Raw genomic sequence first — 20,243 nt, forward strand, 5'->3', positions numbered from 1 at the left:
AGCAGAATACCTACCAGGGAATCTGAACGAAGTAGCAGACTGGAACTCACGATATCTGGTGGATTCCAGCGATTGGAGACTGCATCCCAGGGTGTTCAGAGCGTTAACAGACCTTTGGGGTCCAGTACACATAGATCTGTTTGCGTCCAGACTGAACGCTCAGACACAGACATATTTCAGTTGGAGGATAGACCCGGGTGCAGCTGGCACAGACGCGTTTCTCCAATCATGGAAAGGAGCGCTTAATTATGCCTTCCCTCTGTTTCTGATGATCACGAGGACTCTAGCGAAGGTACGCAGAGAGCAAGCAGACTTAATAGTGGTGCTCCCTATCTGGAAATCTCAGGCGTGGTTTCCAGTAGTGATGGAACTTTCTACGGATTTTCCGAGGATAGTTCCGCACCAGCCGGACCTTCTACTCGACCCGACCGGGAGAGCGCATCCGCTAATCTTAGCGGGCACTCTACGACTGATGGCCTGCAGGGTTTCAGGAGAAAATGGGAATTGCCTGGCATTTCGCGACTCGCTGCAGACTGTATCAGAGATTCGTGGGCGCCTTCCACCATTAAGAGCTATAATGCCGCATGGAACAGTTGGGTGCACTGGTGTGCAGAACAGAGTGTGGATCCCGTTTCTGCCCCTGTAGTACAACTGCTAAACTTCTTAGCAATGAGATTTCAGGAAGGCAACGCCTTCAGAACAACAGGAGTATTACGGTCCGCAATATCAGCAGGGCACGATCAAGTAGAGGGTAACGCCATTGGCGAACACCCCACGGTGCTGCGACTCCTGAGAGGTATGAAGTTGAAAAAGCCTCCAGAACCGAGATACACAACCCTGTGGGATGTTAAAGAGGTCTTCCGACTTTTCCTGGAATGGCCAGATAACAGTAATTTATCCCGATCCCAGCTGTCATGCAAGCTAGCAATGTTATTTTGTCTTACGGCATGCCGAAGACTATCGGACATTAAGGCATTAGAAATAGATAGGAAAATATTCTATCCCGAAGGAGTGGCCTTTACAATAACCAAGCGAACTAAATCAGATTCACGTGTTATCTCATACCCCTATTTTACAGGAAACAAAAAATTATGTGTAGCGCAATGTATCAAAGATTACGAGACCGTCACAGCGCCGTACAGACCGCTAGGTGTTACACAGCTGCTAATAGCGCGTAGGAAGCCTTATCATGCAGTTGCGACAGCGACAATAGCTAGATGGGTGCGCGAGGTCATGCAGTGGGCAGGAATTGACTTATCCCAGTTTGGTGCACATTCGGCGAGGGGCGCAATGGCTTCTAGAGCTTTCTCCGCCGGAGTGCCACACCAAGACATAATGAAAGCAGCAGATTGGTCATCTGAATCGACCTTTAAGACATTTTATTTTAAACCTGTATCCGATATACCTGATAGAGTGGTAGTGAGCTTTGAATAAGCATAATGCGAGCCTCCTGTCTTGTCATAGAATAAAGATTGCCCACGCTAACAGGAAGTCTCAGGAAGTCTTCATTCTATTAAAGACAAGGAGGCGAGCATTATATCCCACCCGAAGTGTAGACAACTGTTGAACTAATGTGAGATTTATTTAAGATGTTCAACTTGTCGTGTTACCCACCCTCATAATTGGTTCTCCGTTTTTCCCTAGGAGACGACCAGAAAGCAGCATAATCACGAGCACTGAGTCTTCAGAGCGGAGTCAAGTTATTCGCCCAAGAGTTGCAAAGAGTTACAGTTCATGGACATGGGACACAGTTAGATTGGAAATCCTGAGTTGATTGTTCATAAGACTGTTGAGTTCGTTACCGGAGAGTTGGACCGCAAAAGAAAGAGGAAGGGACCTGGGGGGGCAAGGTTCTTATATACTGACCTATGAGCTGATTGGAGCAGGAGTTAGGGTCAGGACTACAACACCCCATAGGCATCATGGGAGTTTTAGTTTTATAGTCATCTTGAAGGAATGATCACTTTAGTTGGACTTTTAAAACCTAAGTTTGGCTATTTCTTTGTTGTGACAGAAAAGCACAAATGCTAAAGTTTAAAAAGTCATGTTTTTTTAAATGCTATTATGGCAGTATTAAAGAAAGAAAAGCATAATGCTCGCCTCCTTGTCTTTAATAGAATGAAGACTTCCTGAGCTGTTAGCGTGGGCAATCTTTATTGTGCACCGTGACGGACAGAAACTAAATCTTAGTGCCAAATGTGAACTCTGCACCTGTGACCCCTGGGACTTCCTCAAATGGACCAAGCTCAGAAGATTGTTTTCCCAGACGAATTCCGGAACACCTACAGTGGTCTCTGGGAGAATTTTAGTCAGGGGGTAAGTTAACATACCTCTTTCTGCCCCCCCTATCCTCCATAGGGTAACATTGGGCATGCATTCCTGACCCTACCTCACTCTGACCTGACCTTTAGGGTTGGAACCTGGGTTAAGGATTGTTCCCTATGCCTATAATAGTGTGTTGGATTGAGTTGAGCTGGCCTTTTATCCAACTTGGGAAGCTTTCTATAATCACAACCACAATCCGCTGCATTCTCTTCTATAACAACAAACATAAGGAAGTTACTTTGAAACTGGAGACATTTGGGAATAAGGCCCCAAACCAGCTTAGTGTTGGACTTATTAAGATTGAGGGAATCTGTTCTTGTGTTGATTCTGAAGAGTTCTACCTATGTTTCATTGTATCGGACTACTCACCTGTATTGCACTGATAATTCATATGTAATTCGAGCCTCCTAATGGTGAATGTGCATATATAAGGTTTTGTGTGACAATACTTAATTGTGATATGTAGATGCTTAATGTGTAATTAAAGGCCTAATAAATAACTGTACTTTATGTACCTACTTTATATACTTACTGCCTAACTTGAAATATTGGTGTTGCTCTGTGTTGAGTCATTTATTGTAGCTCTAGCCCACTCTCACACTTTCCTGAGACTCAGCATTGACTGCTCAGCTAACTTACCTCCTTACCTTGATTGGGTTTTGGCAAACCTTTCAGTGTCTTCCCTGTTTACCATACATAGGGTGGCCTCCCCAAACCCTCCACTAGGCCTGATTTTGGATATCCATCTTAATAAAGATATAATAGAGTACTTGGGAATAATGTTTCCATGGAAGAGGTGGCCAGGGAAAAATATTTGAAATCCTTAGAAGTCCTAGACCAGAAAGTTGAGATGTGATTAATGTTCACTATTTCATGTATGGGCAGAATATCTTTACGGTTTCCACATGCGTTCTGATAGGGTACTTCTCTGGTTTAAAGAAAAAGTTGATCAGGCTAATTTGGGTTAGTAAAACTCAAGTATCTCCAGAGAAGTACTGTGCCTTCCATTTAAGCAAGGTGGATTGACGGCCACGAACCTGGAGCTATATTTTCACAAAGCCTAAGCATGCTTTTAGCCAACTGGTGTTATGTGAATAATCATGAAGCATTACGTGTGCATACTGAAAAGGCAACAGCCCCATCAGGTTAGCGAAAGTTCTCCTTACTCACCTAATGTTCCATTGTTTGATGTTGCGAGGCATACCTTACATTTGATAAAGAATTTCAAATCAATTTTCAGAGGCCACAGGTCACCTCAATGGGAAATCTGTTTATGAATTGCACTTTTAAAACACTGGAGTAGCTTAGGGACAAAGGTGAGATTAATACTATGACCACATTTATATATTTCAGTCTAAGGTTAGTAAAGTGCCACCCAACTGTATCAAAGCGAGGCACTGATGGAGGATCAAAGGAAAAGAGCATGCTTAAAGATTTGCAGGTTAACACTTAACTATCGTCATCATTTGATACATTTCAAATTCTGTAGACCTTCTTGATGCAGGTTGGGGGGACACGACAAGTAAAATAACCAACCTGTCTCTGATTTTGTTCCTAAAAATGTGGCTGCTCAGGTTAAAATTAAATCAGTAGTCAAAGTATGCTCTTTGACCATGGCAACAGTCCTGGAAAGAGGGCGAGGAGCTTCAATTGGAGCAGAAGATTTACTCCTGAAAGGGATTTACATACGTAATCAATTGGAATACATACCTACTGTGTTGTTGCCCGGCAGTAGTCATTCTAAATACATACAGAAGGACGTCAAAGCTTACATGTATGATTAATTTCCAACTGCTGAGAAAGGAGCCATAGGGAATGGGGCAGTAACATGAACATCAAGAGGGCAAGCTCAGTTTAAAACATACATAAGAAATATTGGTTAATCCAATGTATTGCTCTCCCCAGAGTGCACGTAAAAACATAAATCACCAATGCAATTATAGAGCCAATACTTTGAACGCAGAAAGACGCAATAATTCGCAACCACACACTCTTAGAAGATAATCAGCACTTATACGGCTATTTATTAAAAGTTTAAAAGCAACCAGTAATAACATAGAAATAACTCATAGCAGTAACATAGACATAAATCACAGAAGAAGCAAAGAATGCAAAAGGAAATACATCACCCTGAGCGTAACTGGATTCCTCATCTCGCCCAGAAGCGACTGGAAGACCCCGGGAACAGCCAGGCCGAGAGCACCACAGCTCACAGGAATGCCGGACGTAAGCGTCCTCCTCCGGCAGAAGTCTCACCTGACCACCTCCGGGTTTCAGCATATATACACACTCCGAAAAGGAGTGGTAGTTCTCAAACCTTCTGGAAATGGCACTTGCGCAGTTGATGAGCAGCCGTCGGTTGCCAGCTGGGTCAATCGACAGCCACCCTGAAGGAGCAGAGTGCCTCCCTCCTCTAAAAACACGCTCCACGGAGAACAGTAACAAACCATAACAAAGTTAGCTTTCCCAGCAGAAATGTCCTTGACCGCATACCAGGTTTGGAAAGCATGTTTTCCTCAGCACCGTGAATCTAACACTCAGCAAAATGTGTGCAGCTTTTCACTGCGGCATGAAGTAAATATCCATCATGGCTCTGAGCGCTCCCATAATGCACTGCGCACCAGCGCCATTTTAGTTCAAGCATAACATCCAAATCCATTCCTATACAAAATAATGCCATCCTGATTCCTGAAGTAGGACACTTAGTTTTCAGATATCTTCTCTAACTTGAATGAATTATACCAACTAAATTGAAGTCATTTTGAGGCTATCTATTTTTTATATTTGTTGTTTTTGTAATATAAAAAAATATTTTTTAAGGCCGGGAAAGAGAAAATGAAAACACAAATTATTTACACAGTTCCCCCAATGGCAAGCCACCACAGTAAAATGCTCTGAGCTTTCAAATGTGCTTGGGGTGGTGCTTTACAAAGGGATGTTCTACACCGGCTATTATTGCCTCATTCACCTATTCTCCCTGGCTGATGTGTCTACCCTGTGGCGAAAGAGCAGTATGACTTACTGAGATGTGGTAATTATGTTTTTCAATGTGTCCCACCATGTGTAGATAGTAGGCTAAGACTTGAGAGTGGTTCATCAAGACTTTCTATTTGGGCAGCAGCTACTTAGAGCAATGTAAAATTTCAGTGTGTGCCTCCACCCAAAGCCTGCTTTCTATCTCTGGTGAAACATGTCTCCTGCAAATACAACGCCACAGATACCTTTCAATGTCTCGAATAATTATAGAACCTGTTTTGCTTGATGTATTTGTTCAGTCCTCTGATATTCCAGTACAGTTTCCAGCCATTATTCGGTACCAGGCAATTTGTGTTTTCATTTTCTCCTTCCCACCCCATCAGAATTCATATCTCTCTGTTTTGAGAAATAGGACATGTGTAACCCCTCCCACCTTAACAACATAACACAACAGTAAGAATGTATTTTCAACAGACTATAGCTATGCGAGATACCAACCAGTTCACCCCTGGTCCTCACTTCACACTGTTCCCTCCATATGACTCCAAGTTGCACCGGGTCACCTTCACATATAATGGCTCTCCATTTGTGTCATGCCCCTGCAGCGCTTCCAATCTGGCTTCAAGGCAGAATCCTGCCCTCCGTTGATGGTCGCCACAGGAGTGGAGCCCGCTAGTTGTTGGTACGTCTTCTCGGCAGCATTGCGGTCCGGATCAGCCTTGGAGTGCCAACTTGTTTCGGGGAAGGTATTCTCAGTCTCCCCATTATGATATGATATTTTATTTATAGCGTGCCCATACACAAGTGTTTCAAAGCAAGACGAGGCAGGGGGTGGGAAACATGAGGTAACAAGACAACGATCTTACTATGCCCAGTGACATTGAGATTGAACAAGTGCAGAGGAGAGGGGGAAAGTGCCAAAGGAAGGAGAGGAGGAGAAGTGCAGAACATAGGACATACATATGAAACAAGATGTGCGGCAACTGGTGGCAGTGCAAGTTAAGTGCAGTATGACAAGTGATGGATAGTGCTGGTGGGGGGCAGTAGGGTTACAGATACAGCCCTAAGTGCATGGAGGCCGGGAGGCAGTGCATGTGTGCAGCTGGGAGGACAGGGACCTGGGTCTGTGGTTCAGAGGGTGCCCAAGTAAACCAGTGCAGAGACAGATAGGCGATCAACAGGGAAGAGGAAGAGAGAAGGCAGTAGCAAAAGAGGAAAGTCTGGAGCTGCTTCCGGAACCGGAGAAGGTTCTGCTCATGTTTCAAAGAGGCAGGGAGGCTGTTCCTGAGGGAGGTGCCCACAGAGGAGAGAGATCTGCCTCCAGCTCGCTTCTTGGAAAAACACCTGACCCTAAAGGAGTTGGAGGTGGAGGAGTGAAGGGCTCGAGTAGGAAGATACTTTGGAAGAGAAAGCTGGAGCTATTTTGGTCCCAGGCCCCAGAAGGCCTTGTGGACAATGCAGAGAGTCTTGAATTTTATCCTTGCAGCCACTGGGAGCCAATGGAGAGATTTCAGTGCTGGAGAGATATGATCCCTGAGTTTGAGGCCAAGAACAAGTCTCGCAGTCCTGTTCTGGATGAGTTCCAGAGGGCAGAGAGTAGAGGCATGCAGATTTAAAAAGAGGCTATTACAATAGTCAAGCATAGAGAGAATCAGGGCTCTGGAGGCAGTGAGCCTCTGGGGCAAGGAGAGGAGAGGAAGAATACCCCTGAGGAGGTGCAGTTGGTCGTTTGATTTCTTAGAGACATTGGAGTTGTAAGGGAGGAAGGAGAGAGTGGAGTCGAAGATAACCCTGAGGTTCTTAGCCGGGAGGCCGGCCAGAGAGTGAGCGGAAAGCAGGTTGTTGGTGTGCCAATCAGGAGAATCTCCTTCTTTCTGGCATTCAGGCAGAGGTCATTGGCGACACACCACTCTTGGATTGCAGAGAGACAATCAGAGATGAGAGGAGAAGAAGCAGCAGTGAGGAGCCTAAAAAGCGAGGTGGGTGTCATCCGCATAGCATTGAAAGTTGGTGCCGAAAGCAGCAATGCGGTGGGCGAGAGGTGCCAGGTATTGGTTGAACAGCCAGGGAGAGAGGTTAGACCCCTGGGGAACACCACAGGTGGAGAGAGAGATAGAGAAGAGGAAAGACCCAAGTTGGACCTGGGCTTGTCGATCCGAGAGGAATGAGGTTAACCATGCCAGAGCCTGATCAGTGATACCCAAATTATCACAGAGCCGGTTGAGCAGGATGGTATGGTTAACAGTATCAAAGGCAGAGGAGAGATCGAGTAGGATGAGGATAGAGGGGAGATTAGAGTCCAGGTTGGAGAACAGGTCTTCACGGATATTCAGAACAGCAGTTTCTGTGCTTCTGGCTGCTCTTGTTGCATCATTCAGCTCCTAAATTCCCTTTGGAGGTAAGATGATGACCTTTGTGCACATGTGTACCAGCTCTCTCGGCGAAGAGAGAGTAAGGGATCATTCAGGGTTCTTGAGGCTTAGTGTCGGAGATCACTTTCCACTCATCCATACTCTGCCCACGCCCTCTGCCATAGTTAAATGGGATAGGTGCGCATTCATTTGAATGGCAGGCACTTGTTCTACATGAACTACAGAGACGCTTCTCCTACGGTCAGTGACAATAGCACCAGCAGCACTAAAAATGCACTCTGACTGTGCACTAGAAGGGGGCAGCTTAGGACGTTATTGTCTATGCATACAAGGCTATTGACCACACTGACCACTTGGAGAACCAGTACTGTAGTGGGACATCATCCTTGCCAAGTTGCCATATGTTGCTCAAATATGCATTTGCTATCATTGCAGCTGTAGGATGTTGTTCTCCCAAGCCCAGGCACATTGAAGAATGAAGACTCCAGCTGGGACCCCTGCTACCCCAAAGGGTGTATGTGTGAGAGTTGAACACCCTACATGGAGTACTCCTGTATCTAACACAGTTGCAGTGGCGAGGCCACTACCCAATGTAGATGGACTTCTTACTGGCTTTTGGGGCTACTCAGTTATTGTTGTTGCTTTTTCTTCAAGCCTCTGCACTTCAAGCAAGTGATCTTGCAAACACCTATTAAAGGCATGGTCTAGTAAACATTTTTATTGTCCCTATGGGTCGGCCATGTTTTTTTAAGCCTAAGTGGCTCAATTTTAGAAAACTTTCCTATGGACCTTACCCGAGTTTTCGTCCATTAAACGCACGCGAAAACAAGCACCAGGGAGCCGCCATTTTCTGGTAATCCTATCTTTTCCCCGATCGCCCTGGCTGACCTGCTTTTGCGGCACTAAATCAATTCCCCCCGCCCCTGAGCCTGTCATCAGCAGACTCGTACCGCCCATTTCCCAACGCCAAAGCATGTCTCATGTCAACATTCGCTGCGCTTCAGCTAATGACGTGTCGCCATGGAAATGGCAGGACGCCTCTTTCCTCAATAATTATAAACAGACCGTTTCACAACACACAGCAGCAGATTTTCGATTCCATTCCTCTCTCTGTGTTACTTTGAGTATTCTGTGACTCGTTTCAGTGCTCTGGTCAGCTACCTTCGCCGCTTGTAGCCCGTGTGAACAGATACCAGTACCACCGCTATAAATTATTTTAGTTTGTTTAACACACAATGGCTACAATAATGCCCTACATGTACGAGCCTGAGTATACCGAGGAGGAACTACTGGAAAGGGAAGCACGCGAAAACTATGGGGATTCGGACGGCAGTTGGCAGGACGAATCAACAGATGAAGAGCCTGGGCCTAGTCGAATGGACGGCGTCTCCACCTGGTGCACATGCAATCGGTGCGAGCTAATGCCAACTGAGGACGAGAACTGCTGCTGCCGAGAAAACTCGGGATGCCTGGCCTCCATTTCGGAAGGCGAGCCACGACCGCCATGCATCACCGAGCTGCCAGACTTCAGGGCAGCCTGCCTCACACTGGCCGTGTTGAGAATAATGATGGTGCTTATGCACAAACTTCGCGCAACTGTTCGTCCTCGTAATCCGAGTAACAAGTAAGTATACTCTGCTTGTCATGCCACTCCTATTTCATGTTCTTCTACTATATCCAAAATTACATCTACATATCATTGTAACGCATGTAAGTCGTTCAATAGTGTGCATTGTCTAGATAGCATTTGTCCGTGTAAAATGCCATTAGTTACAAGAATTGTCATTGACAACAAACGTTTATTAAACTTATCTTGGTCATTTAAAAACAGTTTGTTTCATTCCTTTTCACAGGTGGTACAGGCTGGTGGCCTATCGTTCCTTTACATGGTGGCTTCACGGGAGGCTTGGACACCGCGTTCGAAGAGTGATACCCGCCTGTGCCGTTTGTGCCATTAGAGAAACGTTTCCGAGTGACAGCGGTCAGTACAGGGGATTTTCTCTCGCTGTGCTGCAACCTGACCTGTATAATCTTTAAAGTCTTGTATTTTTGTGTCATGAAAATAAGATACAAAATAAAACACCACATATATTTTGACAACGGTTGTCTCGATTTTTTAAATGAATCAAGTGTGTCTCCATTCAAGGATGGACGTCAGACATCTGTGCTCCGAATGGGTGAAGGTCTGGTCGCTGTGAAGCAGGGTGGTCACTATCTATCTAAGCTAACATAACATATTCTCGATAACGCATGCACTAAATAACACTTGTTCAAAGTCTTTCAGTAGGTTATGTCTCTATAAAAGTCACACATATATCTATACTAACAATTACCATTGGATTATACAGGCCTTAGGGTCTTGACCACTATAATACACCGGTTGAAGTGTGGGTCTGTGCTCACAAGAATCTCTGGTATGTAGCATTTATTATTGATAAGCACGATATACTATCATTGATATAAAGGCGATATACTATATATTGATATAAAGGCGGTTCACGCCAGTGGATGCGTGCTGGCGTGGGGGGCTGTCAGGGGCGCAAACGGCCAAGGTGACATGGCCTCCTCAGACCCTGTGTCTCCAGCCAGGCCTCCCCTTGAAGCAGGCCGCCCCCCTGCAATCCACATAAGTGTGTCTCCATTCAGCAGCCTTCCTGTGCCTTATCTGCACGCCCCAGGCCCATCTATCCCACCCCTCTGTATCAAAGGCGGTTCGCGCCGGTGGATGCCCGCTGGCATGGGGGGCTATCAGGGGGACAAACGGCCAAGGTGCCAAACTACATGTGCACTTCAAAAGGTGTCCCACGCCCAGAGGCCATCGGTCACATGGCCTCCTCAGACCCCGTGTCTCCACCCAGGCCTCCCCTTGAAGCAGGCCGCCCCCCTAAGACCACGACATACATACGTCATTCATTCACAAACACACCCCTGTTTCTAATACTTTATAAACCACTTGATATATCTCATGAGAACATCTTTGTGCTTTGCAAGTCAACTCCTGAACGTGTTACCTGGCAACCACTGAGATCTACGCTAATCTGCTCGTTGTTGTGCTATCCGTGAACTTCTGTGACCGCTTAGAGCAAACCCATCAGTGTGCTACCTGTGGCCACCCACCTATTCTCCTGCAACATACTGCTCTGCTTGCTGAATCCAACTGTTTGTTGGTCAAGGTAAGGCCATGTACCCTAGTCATATTTCGCAGATTTTTAAATTTCTATCTATTTACGAGTTGAGTACACAATAGTGCTAGGTTCATTGGTCTCATTGCTATTGACTTGAGTTTCCATTGCTATGCTATCAATAGATCTATTTATTTTCATCTGTGTCTATTGTCTTCGAATTGCACCCTTCGGGGGCCCAGACTATAATGTAAGCATGTTTCCTTCTCGTGCAATACAGAACATCCAGGGGATGAGTCACATGTTCAGTTTTTAGTCACATCATTTATACATTTCTGCAACTTATGCAAATACTAAGCCGCACATAATGAACTGGTATAGTTCCTGCAACCAAAACAAACCTTGCATTGATTATTATATGATTCATTTACTTTTGTATCAAATCTTTATTCTTGAAGATTGTATAATAATGTCGATATTTACTTTTCAGATTTATCAACAATGCCTGCCTGTTCGATTAGCGGTTGCCCTTCGAAGACCCATGCTAAATCTGAAGGCACTACAATGCATGTATTCCTGAAAATTGTTGATCGAATAAGAGAATGGGTCAGACATTGCGGATATCCACTGGATGAGCTGGAAAGTAGAGTCCAACAAGTCTTACAGGACAAGAGGGGTGATCGATACCGCATCTGCAGCCGGCACTTTTCCTTGGACATGTACACAACATCTTGGGTAACAAAGAAGAATAAACGGCGAACGACACGGAAATTGCGCGAAAACGCTATTCCCACTCTATTCGTCCACATTCTGCCACCGGTGAGTCAAGTGTCCGGATTTAGCTTTAGGCCTTGCGGTAGTGTGTAGGTAGCCGAATGGATTAATTGATATTGTAGGTGTTCTATCCCTTGTAATAATTTCGATATTGATATGAGTGTATAGTTTTTTGAATAATGACATTTATCAATATATTCTTTTTCGATTTCATAACCCACAAACGCAATGTATATATATATGGGGACAGGGAACTGTGCTGTATTGAGCATTTTTCAAGTATTCTGTCGCCTTACATGGCTATTTTTAATATTGCCATTTCATTATCAATCATTAATTGACCTTTACAACTTCTTGACTATCCCTTGAATCTGAAGCAAGAACATTCTACATCCTTGACGTGGTCGCAGTTATCAACCACTTCTAGCGCGTATCAGGTAATCTTACTAGGCTAATCCGCTACATACTTGTTTTATGCATGTCAAGTATAGTTTTATTCTATCGTGTAATTATTTTACCGAATGTTTGGTTACTGCTTTCCAATTGATATACACCTTAGTTATCGTCCACTGGTGTTTGTTTTCAGTTATAATTAGTGTTATCCATACTAATGCAAGTACTGTCTTTCAGGGAGATGCTGAAGCGTCCGTCAAATCTACAACATTTCTAGATGTTCTTCAACAGCAGGAGGTATGGATACTGACAACTCCATCGAGCGTCATCATCAGAGCTGGAATTCTTTTCGTTTGATTGTTCTACACAATGTTTCATTCGTGGTTAGCCGTTGATCTGTACCTGTGCTGTCGACCCCAGGTGTGTGTTATGTTTTCACAATTGTAATCCTCACTAATGCAAGTACTATGTTTCAGGTAGTTGATGGAGCATCAACCCCTGCACTTGATGCAGAGCCTGACATTCAAGTATACGAATCGGCGCAACAGCTTTCGGAAGTGCGCACTACATTTGCAACATCCATAGATATTCTTCAGCAGCACAAGGTATGGATAATGACAGCTCCATCATGCGTGATCATATAACGTGATTACATTTGCTATACTTTCTTCCCTATTAACGCAAGTGCTGTGTTTCAGGGAGACGACGAAGCTTCCACTACAATCACAACATCCAATTTAGATGATGCAGATGTAAATAATTCGTTGAAAAAAGTCGATGAAATGTGATCATATTTAGATTTTCCTTGATTCTTTTGGACAATGCATCATTTGCGGTTATCTCTTTATATGTACCTGTGCGTTCGACCCCAAGTGTGTGTTATGTTTCCAATATTGAAAACCATACTAATCCAAGTACTGTGTTTCAGGGAGACGACGGAGCTTCCACCACAATCACAACATCTCATTTAGATGATGCAGATGTAAATAATTCGTTGAAAAAAGTCGATGAAATGTGATCATATTTAGATTTTCCTTGATTCTTTTGGACAATGCATCATTTGCGGTTATCTCTTTATATGTACCTGTGCGTTCGACCCCAAGTGTGTGTTATATTTCCAATATTGAAAACCATACTAATCCAAGTACTGTGTTTCAGGGAGACGACGGAGCTTCCACCACAATCACAACATCTCATTTAGATGATGCAGATGTAAATAATTCGTTGAAAAAAGTCGATGAAATGTGATCATATTTAGATTTTCCTTGATTCTTTTGGACAATGCATCATTTGCGGTTATCTCTTTATATGTACCTGTGCGTTCGACCCCAAGTGTGTGTTATGTTTCCAATATTGAAAACCATACTAATCCAAGTACTGTGTTTCAGGGAGACGACGGATCTTCCACCACAATCACAACTTCTCATTTAGATGATACAGATGTAAAGGAATCGTTGAAATAAGTCAATGAAATGTGATCATATTTGGATTTTCCTTGATTCTTTTGGACAATGCATCATTTGTGGTTATATCTTTATATATACCTGTGCCGTCGACCCCAAGTGTGTGTTGTGTTTCCAATATTGAAAAGCATACTAATGCAAGTACTGTGTTTCAGGGAGATGCGGATGCCTCCTCTCCAATACAACCATTCATGGCAGTCCATGCAGAGCCAGAGGTATGGATACTGACAGTTCCATCGAAATAGATCATCACAGGTTGAATACTTGTCGTTCGATTGTTGCACACAATGTTTAAATCGTGTTTGGCTATTGAGATGTACCTGTGTGTTCGTCCTCACGTGTGTTTTATGCTAACAATATTTTGATACATAGTAATGAAAGTACTATGTTTCAGGGAGACGATGGAGCCTCATTCCGTGCTGTCTATGCGGATACAGAAAATATAGTCGTTGCAGCGCAAGAGGAAGGGAGGACATGTGGAAACGAATCGGAGCTACAGCGTGCAGATGTTGAAGGTCGAGTCAAAAAAGTTGCAAAGAAAAAAAACCAAAAAAAGGTTAGTTACAAACAGTTCATAACTTTAAAAAAATGTTTGTGCTGGGGACTATTTTATGTTTTTTTCCAGTCAATTCTACTACACTCCATCTTGTGTTTAAACTGAACATCCCTTTTCCAATCTCTCCTCCAGTTACCCGTGGGTGTCAGAACTATACACACACAGACAGTGAAGCGAATGAGAGATGTGGCTTGCCAGACCGTGTACACTATGGAGGAACTATTAATTGAGGTGAGGCGTGTTCAGGCTCGAGATGCTCATGTCCAATGGCCAGAACATGAATTAACTGTGTTTGGAGACTACAGCAAAGTTGCATTGGACCATAGCTACAGTGCGACCGCACCACCACAAGAAGATGTTATTGAATGTATTGAAGATAGCTCTGAAGTAGTTGCAGATCAATTTACACAATCTACACCCGCCAAAAATTTGCCACCAAAAAACCTGTCGACATTGTTGTGTTCTCCCATCAATGTTGAAGTAATAGATGTTGAAATGACAGAGAATGAACCAGCCACAGCATCCATAGACGCATCAGAACTTGATATCAGTGATATTACTTTCCAATGTGTTGAAATCTCCACAACGTCAAAGGCCGAAACAACATTGACGCAGGATGACAGTCTAATGAAAGAGAGCAAATACATTGTATTCGACAGTTGTTTGATGGAAATTATAAGTATGCTGAAATGTGTGCATTCCATTAGAGGGAAAGTATGTGGGAAGCCATTGATTAATGTGACTCGTCAAATAAAAGGCAGTAACGTCAAAATAAATGTCGCCTGTAGATTAAATCATAGGTTCTCATGGTCTGCACAACCGATGCTGGGGAAACTGCCAGCAGGCAATCTACTGTGTGCAGCTGCATCACTTTTTAGTGGCTCCAGTTTTAGAAAGTTAGAGGCTTTCTTTCACTTTGCGGGACTCCATTTCATTTCTAAAGCACTGTACTACATATACCAACGTGATTATCTGTTTCCGGCCATTAGTGATGCTTGGAAAATTGAACAATTGTCTCTAGCAAGTACATTCGAAGGCAAACGATTCAGGCTAGCCGGCGATGTACAATGCGACAGCCCTGGATTTTCTGCCAAGTACTGCACCTACCACTTTCAGGACATGGATAGTAAGAAAATTGTGAGTTCTGTGGTCGTGCAGGTAACACAATGTACATCCTCAGTGGCCATGGAGAAACTAGGTTTTATAAAATCAGTGGAATATCTACAATCGAGGGGAATGCACATCGACCTCATAGCCACGGATAGACACGTTTCAATTGCCAAGACAATGAGAGAGCAGTTCCCACATATTAAATATCAATTTGACGTATGGCATCTTGCTAAATCAATCAATAAGAAAATCTCGGCTGCAGGGAAAAAAAAGGTTTTGAAAGTATTTTGCAGTGGTCACATTCTATCACCAACCATCTTTGGTGGAGCTCAATAACTTGTGAGGGGTCAGTGGAAATACGACTTGAAAAATGGCGGTCACTGATGCACCACTGTACCAACGTTCACCGCTGGACAGCAAATGAACATTTCCACCAATGTGAACATGGCCCTTTGTCCCCAGAGGAGGCACGGAAGAAGAAGTGGTTGATTCCATCTTCACCGACACACAAAGCCATTGGGAAGATTGTTTTTTGACAAAACTCTATCAAGAGATTTGAGAGGACTGACAGAATTCTGTCACACAGGAGTTTTGGAGGTGTTCCACAATATGTGCCTAAAGTACAGGCCAAAGCGCTTGCATTTTAGCTTTCGGGGCATGAAACATCGCACTCTACTAGCGGTCTTGGCCCATAACAGCAATGTTGGACGTGAACAATCTAGGACTAGGGGTAAAGTAAGGATGCCTCGCTACACTAAGGTGTTTTCAAAACGAAGTAAGCAATGGGTGATCAAACCAGTCTATGATGAAATGCAGTTCGACTTTGTGAAAGGCCTTATTGTTGCTGTGTTAGAGAAGCACAGATATGGAATTTTGGACGTTTCTGTGCAGAGCAGTGATCCATTGCCACCGAACATTGCGACTGTGCCATGCCCACCCGAAGCACAGCTGATTGTGAAGTACAAATCCCGGTTTAAATAATTGCAATACGATTGTCTTTTTGTAAATAAATGTTATTGTACAGTGTACCTGTAAACCTAACCCCTACCTTCACCATCATGGGTGGCAAACAATCTGGGTGTCATCTTTGAATTCTCTCTATTCACCTCACATATGTGTATGTATATATTTTTCTAATGTCTCATCTCATTTAAATGTAAATGCTGCGCACTGTTAACGGAGGGGAGGCTTGCGTATTGCAAATAATAAAACAAACAAACAAACAATAAATCTCACTTTTAACTCAACTCCTGTGGTACTTTATACTTTCCCTGACCTTCCGCTAAAAATTAAATGTCTCAATTTGGGCTGCAAAGCTCGCAGACAACGGGGACAAAATTGGGGCACTTAGAACGCGCCAGCCAAGTGGGCCATGGCATTTGGGAGAGAAGCCAGTTCGCATTTGCACATTGAGGCGCACTACATAGACGGATTCTAAACTTCAAGTTCTCACAGATGCCTATACTACGTGATGTTGCAAATAAAGAATGCGAAGGACAGCGCCCAGATGAGGCCCACAAGTCGCACTGGAAGTATAAGGGTCTATTGTTTTTTGACCTTGAGACAGGGACCATGCCGAAAGAACTACATTTGAAGGGAGTGCGCAATAACGTAAGAGACGATAAGGCAGAAAATTCAGAAACTAGACCGAGTTTCATTTTAGGTCAGTATACGAAAAATCGTTGTCAAGAGCACGGTCCGTTTTACAGACTGCATTACGAAGAGACACAATGGAAATTTCAAATATAATGTAAGTAAATCTTTACACACTTTTATACCGGAATGAAGATTTAATGAATGGATGCATGAATAAATGAATGAATGAAGAGCTAGGAAAAGCAAGTAAAACTGTTCGTAGTGGGCACATGGGCATGCAGGTCCACTGGTCTCACCGATCTCGGTCCTTGGCCCAGCCACTTTTCCCTGCACTGCCTACCTGCACTACGGGACTGTCTCTGTATCCTTCAGCCCCTTCTCCCGGCATTTACCTTGCACTTGCCACCAGCTGGCCCTATTATTTAATTTGTATTCAACTAACCATGTACAGCCCTTCCCCATGCGCGATCAGAAAGACACCTGGCCTAGTAGGATTGTTGTCTGTCTGCCCTTGTTCCCCACCTGCCTCGTCACGCCTAGAAACACTTGAGTATAGGCGCGTTACAAATGCCATATCATATATCATATCATTCCTCACGCATGTAGACTAACTGTCGTTTATCATTGTGTGTTGGCCTCGATTTATCTCGTTACTTTTCGCATTGATTTTAGAGACGAACATACTCCATTGAACTATCCTTGCAAGCAAATAGTTTCTGATCGGCCGTAATAAATAAAATGAGTAATATTAATGAAGTTCGGCTAGTATCATTTTTTTGTTTTCATAACAGGTATTTGATCCCATTCTGCCACTGCCATCTGTTTGAGACACCGGCGGATGGATTCTTCAGCAGACACCTGCAGCTTTGTGTCAACAACTGGAGCACGATCACCATATTATGGGACGATCGCCAAGGGCCCACATGCCCTTATGCTGTACTAGTGGCTAGAAGCAACATAACAACCTTTAGCCTGGACTAGTGCCTAGTTGATGGAACAGCCTTGCGGTTCACCTTGCTTCCAAAGTGATTCTTTTTACGAAAATGAACACCTTGTGTACCATAAAGGAACAGCGCGTGACTCAAGATGAAACGGAACAGTTATTGCGGATACAGATAAAAGAAAATAAATGGCTTCTGGAGTTCATATGGCAATTGCTGAATATTCTCTAAACATTTAATGTCAAATAAATGTACTTTACCAAATGTACCGTGTTGCTGTTTCATTTTAAAGTACAGTTTCATATTCCGAATTGTGGCGCGCTGTGTTGTGAGTTGATCTGTGTTGGTTTCCGGGTTCTGTGTGGAGTCGCGCAGAAGACGACTGGGCGCGTTTGCCTACGCAGCACAGTAACGTCACGGGGAGAGGCGGGGAATATGAATGTTTTGATAATGTCAGGCTCAGGGGCGGGGGAATTGATTTAGTGCCGCAAAAGCAGGTCAGCCAGGGCGATCGGGGAAAAGATAGGATTATCAGAAAATGGCAGCTCCCTGGTGCTTGTTTTCGCGTGCGTTTAATGGACGAAAACTCGGGTAAGGTCCATAGGAAAGTTTTCTAAAATCGAGCCACTTAGGCTTAAAAAAACATGGCCGACCTGTAGGGACAATACATTTTTTTACTAGACCATGCCTTTAAGTGCAGCCTTTAACATTCCAACTGTGTCATTGTCAGAATTTTGGCTTACCTGAAGTTTATGTGTAGACGTAGAAGAGAATCTGGGTCTATGCTTGTGCCGCAGATGGGAATCCCGCTGGTAGCCACTGGCATGACCCCCGAAGAGAACCCCGAAATAAGGGAAAAAACCAACAAGGGATAAAAAAAAAACATAGACTGAAATTTGTCTGCTTGGTCTTGTAATTAAAGTAATCCGTAGAAGAAATATAGTTTGAGAAATAAAGGATGACTGAAAATATCGAAAATTAAACAGAAGTCCCTGAAAGGTTGGAAAAGAATATCACAGCAGGAGGAAACTGTCACGTCAATCGAGTGGAGGAACAAACATATGCAGAGGAAGAAACAGGAGGAAGAGACTAGGAGTACAAAGAAATGACAGGAAAGGGAGCGTTGAGCTAAGATGGCAAGTTACTTTAGGGTTGAGACGCAAGGTTTGTTTGCTCCGTGATTAGTTTTATGGAAGAACGCTGCATGAACTGCAGTGTAGCAGCATTTCACTCTGACACAGGTTACCTGTGTCTGGAGCAAGCGCAGAAGCAGGAGAGCATGGCAGCAATCGTCTGCCATATTGGATGAGGCAATACAGGCGGTATGAACGGAACGCACAGCCCTAGAAGGGCGATTCTTCCGCATTCGCCAAAAGGACCACTGCGTTCATGGTTGATATATGACAGTCATCCTGCTACCCACAGTTTGGAATGCAGACACTTTAGCCTTGAAACAGGGCTTAAAGATGACACCAAAAGATACTCCGTGTTTTCTTTCTTGTGTTTTCTTTCTTGCTTGTTATATGTGGGTCATTCTGAAACATAGCCAGCAGTTCTCACAACACCTACACAATGTCTAACTCATTAGCGTCTCTTTGAGCAAATAGATCAATGGAAGTACCTCACTCAGTGACACAGATCTTTAGTTCACACAATGTGCAACTTCCTCAAAGGGTCTAGCAAACAGCAGTCAATGCGCAATGCACAACTGTGACTGTAGCTGTAGTCACTTACAACACTGCTTTGCTCACATAGCTCGGCAATCATAAGCAATGCTTAATTACAGGTGGTTAGTAGAGACATTGTAAGCTTGTGCTGTGAGAGTTCGTGCTGTACTTGCAATGCACTGTAAGCATTTCTGAAACTGAATGACAGGCTGAAACGATCAATGGAAGTACCTCACTCAGTGACACAGCAAACGTACCACAGACAGGGGAGCACACGCTGACAATACGTCTCACCACACCATGGAGGACATATGCAAACCATGGCGCATGCATGGTGTTCCAAAGGCATAGGCAGCAATGACCAATGACAATGAAACCATTGACTGTTGACACACAACCCACTGCTAATTGCAAGGGAGGTAGCCACTCTATCCCCAAATGTCTCTTACATCAAAGCCTTGAGTATACAAGGTGGTTTGTTTGTGGACAGCATGAAGCTGCTCTGATGACTTCCCCTGATCTCCACTTATGGGTAAGGTGGTCCAATTCCCTGCTACAGCGCTGGACTAGCTAGTCCACTTATCCATAGTGAAGTATATGATCCATCTAAGGCCTTTCTAGCAGTAAGAACTACTCCATCATACAATGCAGATACAATCTTGTGTGAAAAGTAAGTTTGACTGGGAATTTGCCAGCGGGCATCAGCACTTGCGATCACCCCTTTAAGATTGTTGTTTTCAACAATGGCTTGTGGCAGAAAGTGGCAGAAAGTCTACTACCAACATTATCACCAATGTAGCAATTAGCAGCTGTACTTGTGGATAGTTATGATAATATTTCTGACTGCATTCTTATTATTTTCTGAGGCTGGGCTGGTGTATATACATTGTTCCGCTAGAGCTATTTTGTATTTGGGTGCTGCGGGTGGCAGCGGCAGCCACAATACTT

The sequence above is a fragment of the Ambystoma mexicanum genome, chromosome 6p (assembly GCF_040938575.1).
Source record: "Ambystoma mexicanum isolate Mex_15411 chromosome 6p, UKY_AmexF1_1, whole genome shotgun sequence".
Taxonomy (NCBI): Eukaryota; Metazoa; Chordata; class Amphibia; order Caudata; family Ambystomatidae; genus Ambystoma; species Ambystoma mexicanum.